Raw genomic sequence first — 9856 nt, 5'->3', positions numbered from 1 at the left:
GATTCATAATAATCAGGCTGTAATTAATCTTCAATGATTTTCAGCAACGATAAAAAATGAAGTCTACATAAGTCAGTAAATTCTGATCCTATCATGAAGTCATATGCTAGTTTATTCTCTCTTCCAAATGTCATAAATTGGATTTTATGAGTATTCAACTGCTTAGAGATAACCTCAAATGGATTAAAGTGTTCATTGTCTCCTAAACTATGGCGTTTTACATAAAAACCATAACGTTTGAGTAACAAGTTATGGACGTGTGGTCCTTCATATTGTGTTGATAGCCATTTTGGACGCCGTGTTGGATTTCTGTGTTACATAATTAGCTAACATTTTGTCTTATTATATACAATGTGTTCTTTGCTCCCTGAAACCTGCGTATAGACACCAAATTCAACAAATTTGAGTGGATAGTTACATATTTATATTTTATGATCATAAATAGGTTTTTGCGGCCATTTTGGACGCTGTGTTGGATTTGTGTGTAATAAAATAAACTTAAACAATGTCTGATCTTTATGTGTTCTTTGCCCCCCTGAAACCTATGTATAGACACCAAAATCGTCAAATTTGAGTGGATAGTAACATAGTAATGATCATTAATAGGATTTTGCGGCCATCTTGGCGTCCATTTTTGTCGCCGTGATGGATTTCGGTGAAACATAATTAACTTACACTTTGTCTGATGATATAAATGTGTATTTTGCACCCTGAAACCTGGGTATAGATATCAAATTCATCAAATTTGAGTGGATAGTTACATAGTTATGATCATAAATATGTTATTGCGGCCATCATGGTGGCCATTTTTGACGTCATGTTGGATTTGTGTGTACTATATTTAACTTAAACAATGTCAGATGATCAGTTTGTGTTCTTTGCCCCTTGAAACTTAGGTATAGACACCAAATTCATCAAATTTAATTGGATAGTTATATAGTTGCGATCATTAATAGGTCTTGGCGGCCATTTTGAAAAAAAAAATCCGGTGGTCCGATTGTGGTTAACTTTTGATATGTTTTAAAGGACCTTCTAACCTACCAGGATCAGTTCAAATACCTTTTGTAGCAATTTTTTGGGGGTCAAAGTGTATATTGACCCTACTTTCAATCAGAATGCAATATTTGTCAACTCTTATCAGGTTATCATGTTTTTGTTGGGTTTTTTTCACATTTACCTGCATGCATTTTGGCAATATTGGAAATTATTTTACCGGTATCAACGTGACTGCAAAATCTATTCATGGTATTAGAGGGAAGTTATTTAAGTTCAGTTTGAAATATAATCTGGTTGAGTATTATCAACTTAATTTAAAACAAACAGAAAGATACGTGGAATGAACGGTATTTTCCATTATTTTGTTACCTTTGACCTTACATATGACCTTGGTGCTGACCTTCAGTGACAACCTTCATGCATTATTTTCTCGAGTATTCAAGACATGAACAATATTCACAAGCAATTTAATTGAATCAAATGTACGTGAAAAAAATATGACCATATTCTTCTCATTACCCAATAATAAAAGAAATGGCGGCCATCTTGGCCGCCATCTTGGATTTCTCAGCTCGTCACGATTTATGCAAATTTATGCCGCTGGTCTGATAAACTTCAAGGTGTTCCGATCATTTTGGTATATGACATTGCTTGTTGCAACATGGTGTCCAGGTCCCTGTTTCTTAAAGCCCTGAATGTCACCCTACAACGTCCCGATTGGACTTTTATTTCAGGAAATTTGTAAATAGTTACATATATGCCGAACTTTATTTGGAGATATGTCGAACGGTTGTGTTTATGGAATTATTCAGTACTTTATATGCACATGTGACTCCAAAGAAGAATAACCGATATAACAAAAAATGTTAAAAAGTAAAAAGGAGTTATTAAACAGTGTAATATAAGGTTTAGTTTAATATAAAACATGTTCAGTAATTCATATTCATATAAATTTAGTTGTCCTTATGCGTTTTGCAATAGAGTACTCTCCCTTTCCGGTGCGACGTCTCGATACGAGGTAACCATTCCCGTATTGAATGTTATTGTGGGTGTGTATGGAACTACCGGCTTTGAGTGGTTAGACACACTGTAAATAAACCATATTGACATCGGTTTAACGGGTATCGAATACATATGTGAAGTGAAATCGTTTATTGTTGAATTTTTTGCACACATTCAGAAATGATGTTTTCTTATCCCCTCGATACGCTTTAGCTGAATGATATTGATTGGAATGATAACCTCTAGAAAACACAAGTTGTGAAACTATGAAAATATATTAAAAATTTCGTTACCACCCCCGATTTTAAGGGAATTTTACACATATCTGAGCTTTTTTTCAAATGACATTAACTATGATTGCTTACAAATTTTTACTTTTTTAATAGTCTTAACTAGTCTGTATAGCAAAACAAAAAGTTGAACAAAAATATGATGTTGCCGGGATACGAACCCGTGTCTTCTGAGACCGTAGTAAGCAAATGTGCTACCAATGCGCCACGCAAACGTTTGAGAAAATCATAGCAAGTATAGTTAACCTCATCGTCTGCCAACATCCGGGCACTTTTCCTACCGCAAAAACACGCACCTTTCTTCGAGACGTGTTTTTGCTTTTCGATAAGTATTCTATGTGCATGTGCGATATCTCGCATATAAAAGGGCGACGGTCGCGTTCATAAAGAGCGACGATCGCATTCGTAAGATGCGACGGTTGTGTTCAAAGGGCGAAAAATCACATATAGAAGGGCTACTGGCGATATTATTACAGCGATATTTGAACAGTACAAACATCGTGCGTCGCCGCGACTGTGGCGCAAAATTTCGTGCGTCGCTTCGTGTGTCGTGCGTCGCCCTTTGAACGCTAGACACGACAAACGAAGCGATACGCGATATTTGTCGCGGCGACGCACGAAATTTAGCTCGAAAGTCGCGGCGACGTACGATATTTTGCGCGACAGTTGCGGCGACGAACGATATATTAAACACGATATATCGCAAGCGCAGAGACTTACAAAAGTTGCCCCTCTTCGCAGCAAATATTTATAACCGTTTTAAGATACATAACATGACGACTCTGTGGCGCAACGGTAGCGCGTCTGACTCCAGATCAGAAGGTTGCGTGTTCGAATCACGTCAGGGTCAAACCTTTTTAGCGTAGCCGTCTTACCCAGGTTTTGACCTTACTCGACCTTTGTCATTTTCTAATAAACTCTCGAATAGATGTCCCGCCTTTCAGGCCGAATGAATCAAATAAATTATCGTTTAAGTGAAAAAAATGCACGAAAATAAATCATGCAATCTACACAATTTTATCTCAGATTATCTAATTCACTATTTATTCTGTGTATTATAGCGTAAACAATATACCAATTATGCATGTTCAGTGTGAAATATTTTACAATACAATAGTTATACAATCAAGTCTCGAAATCAATACAGTTTGTGGGCGCGCTCCTCTACATTTACAAGGCCGTTAATCACGCGCGCCATCTTTTTTTGAGATGCATTAATAAATAAGCCAATACAACTTCCGAGGTGGCGCTCAGGTCCGGTTGTTTTGAAATTTCATGGATAATTTTACAGGGTGATTGGGTTATAAAAAAAAATTCACCATATTTCCCTTTTTTTTTAATCGGGCGATGTAGTGCGATTCAGCGGAGATTAATTAATCCAAAAAAGTATAGAAACATAGATTTTCAACCCATTTAAAAACATGGGAACCTTTATTAGTTGTGGCATGGTGGATTTTTAGAAAGCATTTTGATGATATTTTCCTTTCTGACGAGAAAATTGCCACCAAATTAAATCGCTTACGGCACCAAACGATTGCTTACAAAATACATTAGATGCTTCATGCACAAAAATGTTGGCTTCTTTCCGACGTAATAGATAATTTTGCATTTGTCCAAAAGAGATGGAGCCAATGCTTAGGAGATGGCGCTAATGATAGGAGGTGGCGCCAATGCAGGGTGTATCAATTTACAGTCGTATCGCAACAACATTATCACATGACGTGCATTTGATAGATAATGTTATTTGTTATATTTAATTTACTTTATATTTAATTTACTTTTCAACGCACATACGAAGGCCCAAAACTTTACAGAACATAAACACATTCTATAATAAATGAGATGTAGTAAACAAGATGTAGTTTTTTAAATATATAAGTGTCGAGACAACTCAATGAGGAAGTCACCAACGTGAATAAAACATATTGTACGATATATACCAACATTTGTATTACTCAATTATACCATTAACTTAATGTTCAACGTTATCAAGATAATTTATAGACAGCAATATTTGTATACAGTATGATAATTCACGAAATAAATATAAGATAATACTTCTTCTTGAAACGATGATTTGTGTCCCTTAGTTCAAATGATTAATTTACTAAAAGGCCAAGGTCAACGCTCTTAATTCGGCTCATATATGTTGTTTTTCCCACTATCAACTAAACAATGAAGATTGCTCGGTCTTTTCCGTTAACTTTTTTTTTGTATAATACATGTTAAATTTTCTTATCTTATTAAGACGAACATTTAAATCCATCAATGCATCATTTGAAAACTACATTTTCTAATTAAAAAGGCACGCGCATCAAATGTGCTGTAGTAGTCAACTTACAAAAAATATTGTTAGGCCTGTAAACATTATAGAAACTATAAAATAAAATATTTCACTTTATTTAAGCTATGAATGTGCATTGGCGCCACCTCCTAATCTGAGCGCCACCTCATTGGCATTGGCGCCATCTCTTTTGGAAAAATGCAAATGTATCTTTTAGATCGGCTAGAAGCCGATATTTTTGTGCACGCATTAACTTGTACATGTTCAAAGCAATCTTTTTATGTAATAAGCGATTCAATTGGCTGGAAGTTGCTCGTCACACAGGCAAAAGACATCGATTTGCTTTTACGAATTATACCATGCCACAACTTATAAAGGTTCTCACGTTTCCAAATGAGTTGTGATTGTATGTTTTTGTACATCCTTTGGTGAATTTATAATCGCTGAATCGCACAACATTGGCCGATTTTTAACAATAATGCGAAATATGTTGAAAAAAACCCATATAAAACCTAATAACCCTTTAAAATTATCCGTTAAATTTCAAAACATCCGGACCTGAGCGACACCTCGGAAGTAGCATTGGCTCATATTAATGCATCTCAAAAAAAGAGGTGGCGCGCGTGATTATCAGCCGTGTATTTAGGACATCACCACTGCTTGTATAGATAAAAGCTATGTTGCCGTATTCACTAACAATTAGTTAGAATATTGTCAAAATATGTTTTGAAGCAAAAACAAACTTACTGATGCAAAGCGGTAACAAACTAACCCCTACACTGATTAAGCATATGGTAGTGCGTGGTAAATATTAGAGTTCAAATGTTTGCAAACGGCGTACATTTTTTTACGCTATTCTGCACAACACAGATAGTAAAGACGTTTTTCGTGTTAAAATATAGTAATTTTTGATAGACAGAACAATTGTGATCTAGCTTATTTAAGTAATTGTTAAACAACGCGAACACTCAAGTCATTTATTCGGGCATACTGGTGGGAAATGTCTATTCTTTGCTGTTGATAAAAGCCAATTAAGGTAAAAATGGGTAAAACTGTTACACCGACCTAGAATTAGTATTTGATACTACATTTATTTATATGTTTTATGCTCACCCGAAATTTTAAAGTCATACAGTATATCTCAAGGAATGGTCTCTTTTATGAGACTATGGGGATTTAATTGAATTATTTAAAAAGTTCAGCAACACAACTCCAATGTATATAGAAAAGATGAAACATAAACTTTTACCAGGAAGGGAATTATCGTTTCTTTCCATTTAGCATTCATGTTTTGCAAGTGACTTATTTCGATATCACAAATTGCAGCTTATTGCAAGCGTACGATTGTGCGTCACTGACAGGCAGTATCCTACATGGCGTGGCACTGTGGCAGAGCTTCAATGTAAATCTTATTTACCTATATTTTTGCATAACATTTGTCTCGACCGATATCAGCCTGGAATGCATATTCTCTATAATCTTATCCGTTAATGATCCCATGCGACAATCGAGCGTGTTACAAACATAGATAAATCGTTGCAAACAGATATACAATTATTGCAAATCGAGATAAAAGCATGCTAAATTTGATTGTAAGGCAAACAAAGTCGGCAACTAGAACGGCTCAGTGTGCTAATGCTGGCTTACTACAACTCGCCCAATATGCTTATGCAAATACTGAAATAGCGTTTAACTACTGCAAACACTGATTTTAGAGATACTATAATACATTCTGGCATGAAAATGGTATGACAGGTGGCGGATTATTAACTCAAGGGAGTCAGTGTTAATGATGATGGTTTGAACCAGTTTTCAGAATGTTTCCTTATAGATACGATTGTTATATTCCAATGTAAGAAAGCCATTCAACAAGACCGATGCGTCAGCAACAAAAAACAGTAATCACGAATCAACCGTACCTCTACAGGGAACATATTCAACCCGTGAGCCATTTTATTGTTTTTGACAGTCTGACGTTGAATATAACATACTTGGTATGTGTGAAAATTATTAATTGCTAAACATATAAGTAACATATTAGACATCATGCGGCGTCTCATCTGGGTATACGCTGTTTGCCAAGGCCTTTTTCTAGACGCTAGGCATAAATGGGTTAATAGCGTGCACGGGGCTTTCTTGCGTATGGCATATCCGCTTAACGAAATGCTTGACTAAAAGTACCCAGAACTAACACCAATATTTAAGTTTCTTTTAAATCTCACGGAGAAATATCGGATATGAATGTGTTACATTTGCATTATAAAATAGTAACGAAATACAATTCGATTAAGTGAGAAACATAGAAACCCCCGCCATACATATTAGTTAATTGGACTCATAATGTATCATTATTTATGCAACCGTGTATTGAAAGACAATAAACGCATAATTGAGGTATTTCGAAAGATGTTTGTTAAACTTGCAGTCCAAATGACTATACCGTACAATTTGTCGGCACTATTACGTTATTGACTGTGAAAAGAGTTTTAATAATGACAAATATAGAATAGTAATATTTTCGTAACAAGTAGTTAATCTTGTTCAAACTTTACCATTTAGAAGTAATTTTTCTTAAAGCAGTTCTATTCCACCATACAAGTCCAAGTTCAAGAACCAGTTTATACGTTTCATATAAACATATATTTTAACATGAGATGACTTACTAATATTCGCGTGAGGAATTAAAAAATGTTTCATACATGTATTGTATCAATTATATTGAAAACGGAATCGGATCAAATGTGCAGTCCGCACAGGCTTATCATGGACAACACTTTCCGCTTTTATGGTATTTGAGTTTCAAGGAAGTCCCTACTTACCGAAAATCAAATTTAGGCGGACTGCACAGGCTAATCTGGGACGAGACTTTACGCACATGCATTATACCCATTTTTCTCAGAACACGACTCAAATAACCAAATAACAAAATAGGATCACTCGATAACATCACTTATGCACACATGAAATATGGCGGCACAACACGATATTGACCCAAGGCCAAGTACTTAACGGTTTCAAATATTGTCACCCTGCATAAAGGTAACGGGAACCAACCGACTGACCTTAACAGCTAAATGGCTAGATGTCTCATTCCAGTAGTCGCAAAACTAAATAAAAGACTGCTCATGAAACGCATAGAAAACATCTCAGCATGGTCTCGACTCATTAAACTACAATACGGGTTCCAGAAAAACAAAAACTTCAAAATGGTATCATACATGCTTCAGGAGTCTCGCGACTTATGCTGCGAACGTGGAAGCAGCCTCCACGTGTGTTATCTGGACGCTCAGTCAGCCTTGAAAAATTTGGATCAACGGGCTGGTTTGCAAACTTTACCAGCTTAATTTCCGTGGGAAGTTGCTCCGAGGTATCTTTGAGTCAATACAAAACTGCACCAGTCGCGAAATCTCACGTAGATTTGTTGACAATTAGAGGCACGTTCCTTTCTCTCTCCCAGAAATTGTCCTGAAGGTCCGGAACAAACCCAAACACCGCAATTAAGTTCTACAACATCGCAGTCGTTCCCAAAGCGCTGCTTGGCTGCGTGCTGTGGAACAGTATCTCCAATGTCGAAATGCAACAACTCGAGATATACCACCACTTATGTTTGAAACGTGCCCAATGTCTCTCCCGCCTTACGCGCTTAGACATGGTGCTCGGCCTTGCGGGAATGACAGCAATCGATGCGCAAATCGATCGATCGCTCCTTGTCTCACTTTGCCACGCCCCTACAGACGAATCGTGTCATATACTATTCATTCTAAGACTGTGTCAGTTTGATTTGTGCGAAAACCAAACAATTGGCTTCATTACAGATATTGTGAAAATTCCGCAGAAATATCACCTTGAAGAATATTTAACGAGCTTTGGAACCAACAGTGTATTCCCGTCAAGAGAGGAATTGAAATCTGTCTGTAAAAAGGCAATGCGCCAACACGAAACCAGTCACTGTCGAATGAGGCTTGAACAACATAAATACTTTTCGTTTTTCAAAGAAGTTCACAACAACCTGGATACGGCTACCATATGGAAAGTCGCCAAGATCCGCCCAGCCTTTCGCTCATGAGATTCCTGTCTCGTTTATGCTTCAAAAATCCTCCTGAACAACCCGTCTTATGTTCGAAGTGTGCACACCAGCACATGCACATCAAAGTGGTGCACGCACTTTTTGAGTGTCCCCTTACCGAATCGCCGACATGTCTGCAAACGTTCATAGAAACAGTACGGTCACAAAGCGCACCACTGCACGAACACTTAAAAACGCAGAACCTGCAACACTGGTGATGTACCTCATGGGAGTGATCGACGACGTCATAGCGGACTTGATGCTAATAGAACTCTACCGAGAGGTCATGACTGTGCCAAGTTCTTACAATAGGTACTCGCGGTCTAGTCACCAAGATAAATTCAATGCAAATTACGAATTCAAATTCAATGCCTACTACAAACTCCATGCATGTCGACGAACCATAAACCTGGCACTTTCGAATTTCGATCTATTTTTTTGTTCGTGAAGTGCACAGGATGCTGATTAGGAAATGACGCGTTCAAAGAACTATGAAATAAAATACACCCTTGCGATAACTAAGGGTCACGCTCAGAAACTTTCTATGTATTTTAACATTTAACTTAATCTTTACTTATTTAAATTGACTGTAATTTGTGATTGTGCTATGTTTGTATCGTTGTTGTATCATGTACATCTTCAAACAATGGATGCAATAAAGATATATCAGAGACGAATTGCAATACTTTGAGGGCAATAAGAGTCATTGAGTTGTCTCAACGATTTTCCTATGATACCGTTTGGTTCCGAATACATGAGAATGCTGAACTTACGCCTTTTAACATCGGAGCCATAGGTACCCTCCCGGGCATATGCAACTCCACTAATATGCCATACATTGCTTGCATTATTTCATTGCTGAGAGACATTATATTGCTTATTATTTATATTTACATTGCTTTAGTTCTTATACAACGAACCACAGGTTGTATCTCCCAAAGTTTTAAATGAGTAAATAATTAAATTTCGAAAACAAATGGCAGTTTATTTAATTGAATAAGATAATTAATTGTCTTACAATAACATTTTTTATTCATTTCAATACATGTATTTAATGTATGTCACAGAAATGAAAAAAATACCCAAATCACTTGTATATATTTATTAATATGTGTTTTTATGGGATCGCTTAAAATGTTCTTACTGGTTTGGTGCAATACGTAATTGTTTTACGTATACCTTTGTTCTGAAAATGGAAAATTTTTGAAATGTGCAGTA

General features: G+C 36.5%; 1 non-coding gene across 1 annotated transcript; it reads left to right on the top strand.

Moving 5' to 3' along the window:
* The first annotated feature begins 3066 nt into the window (after positions 1-3066).
* Trnaw-cca (transfer RNA tryptophan (anticodon CCA)) lies at positions 3067-3138 on the top strand. Its single transcript has one exon. It is a non-coding gene; the product is annotated as a tRNA-Trp (tRNA).
* Positions 3139-9856: the final 6718 nt, after the last annotated feature.

The sequence above is a fragment of the Dreissena polymorpha genome, chromosome 14 (assembly GCF_020536995.1).
Source record: "Dreissena polymorpha isolate Duluth1 chromosome 14, UMN_Dpol_1.0, whole genome shotgun sequence".
Lineage (NCBI taxonomy): Eukaryota > Metazoa > Mollusca > Bivalvia > Myida > Dreissenidae > Dreissena > Dreissena polymorpha.
This window is presented reverse-complemented; position numbering and strand designations above follow the sequence as displayed.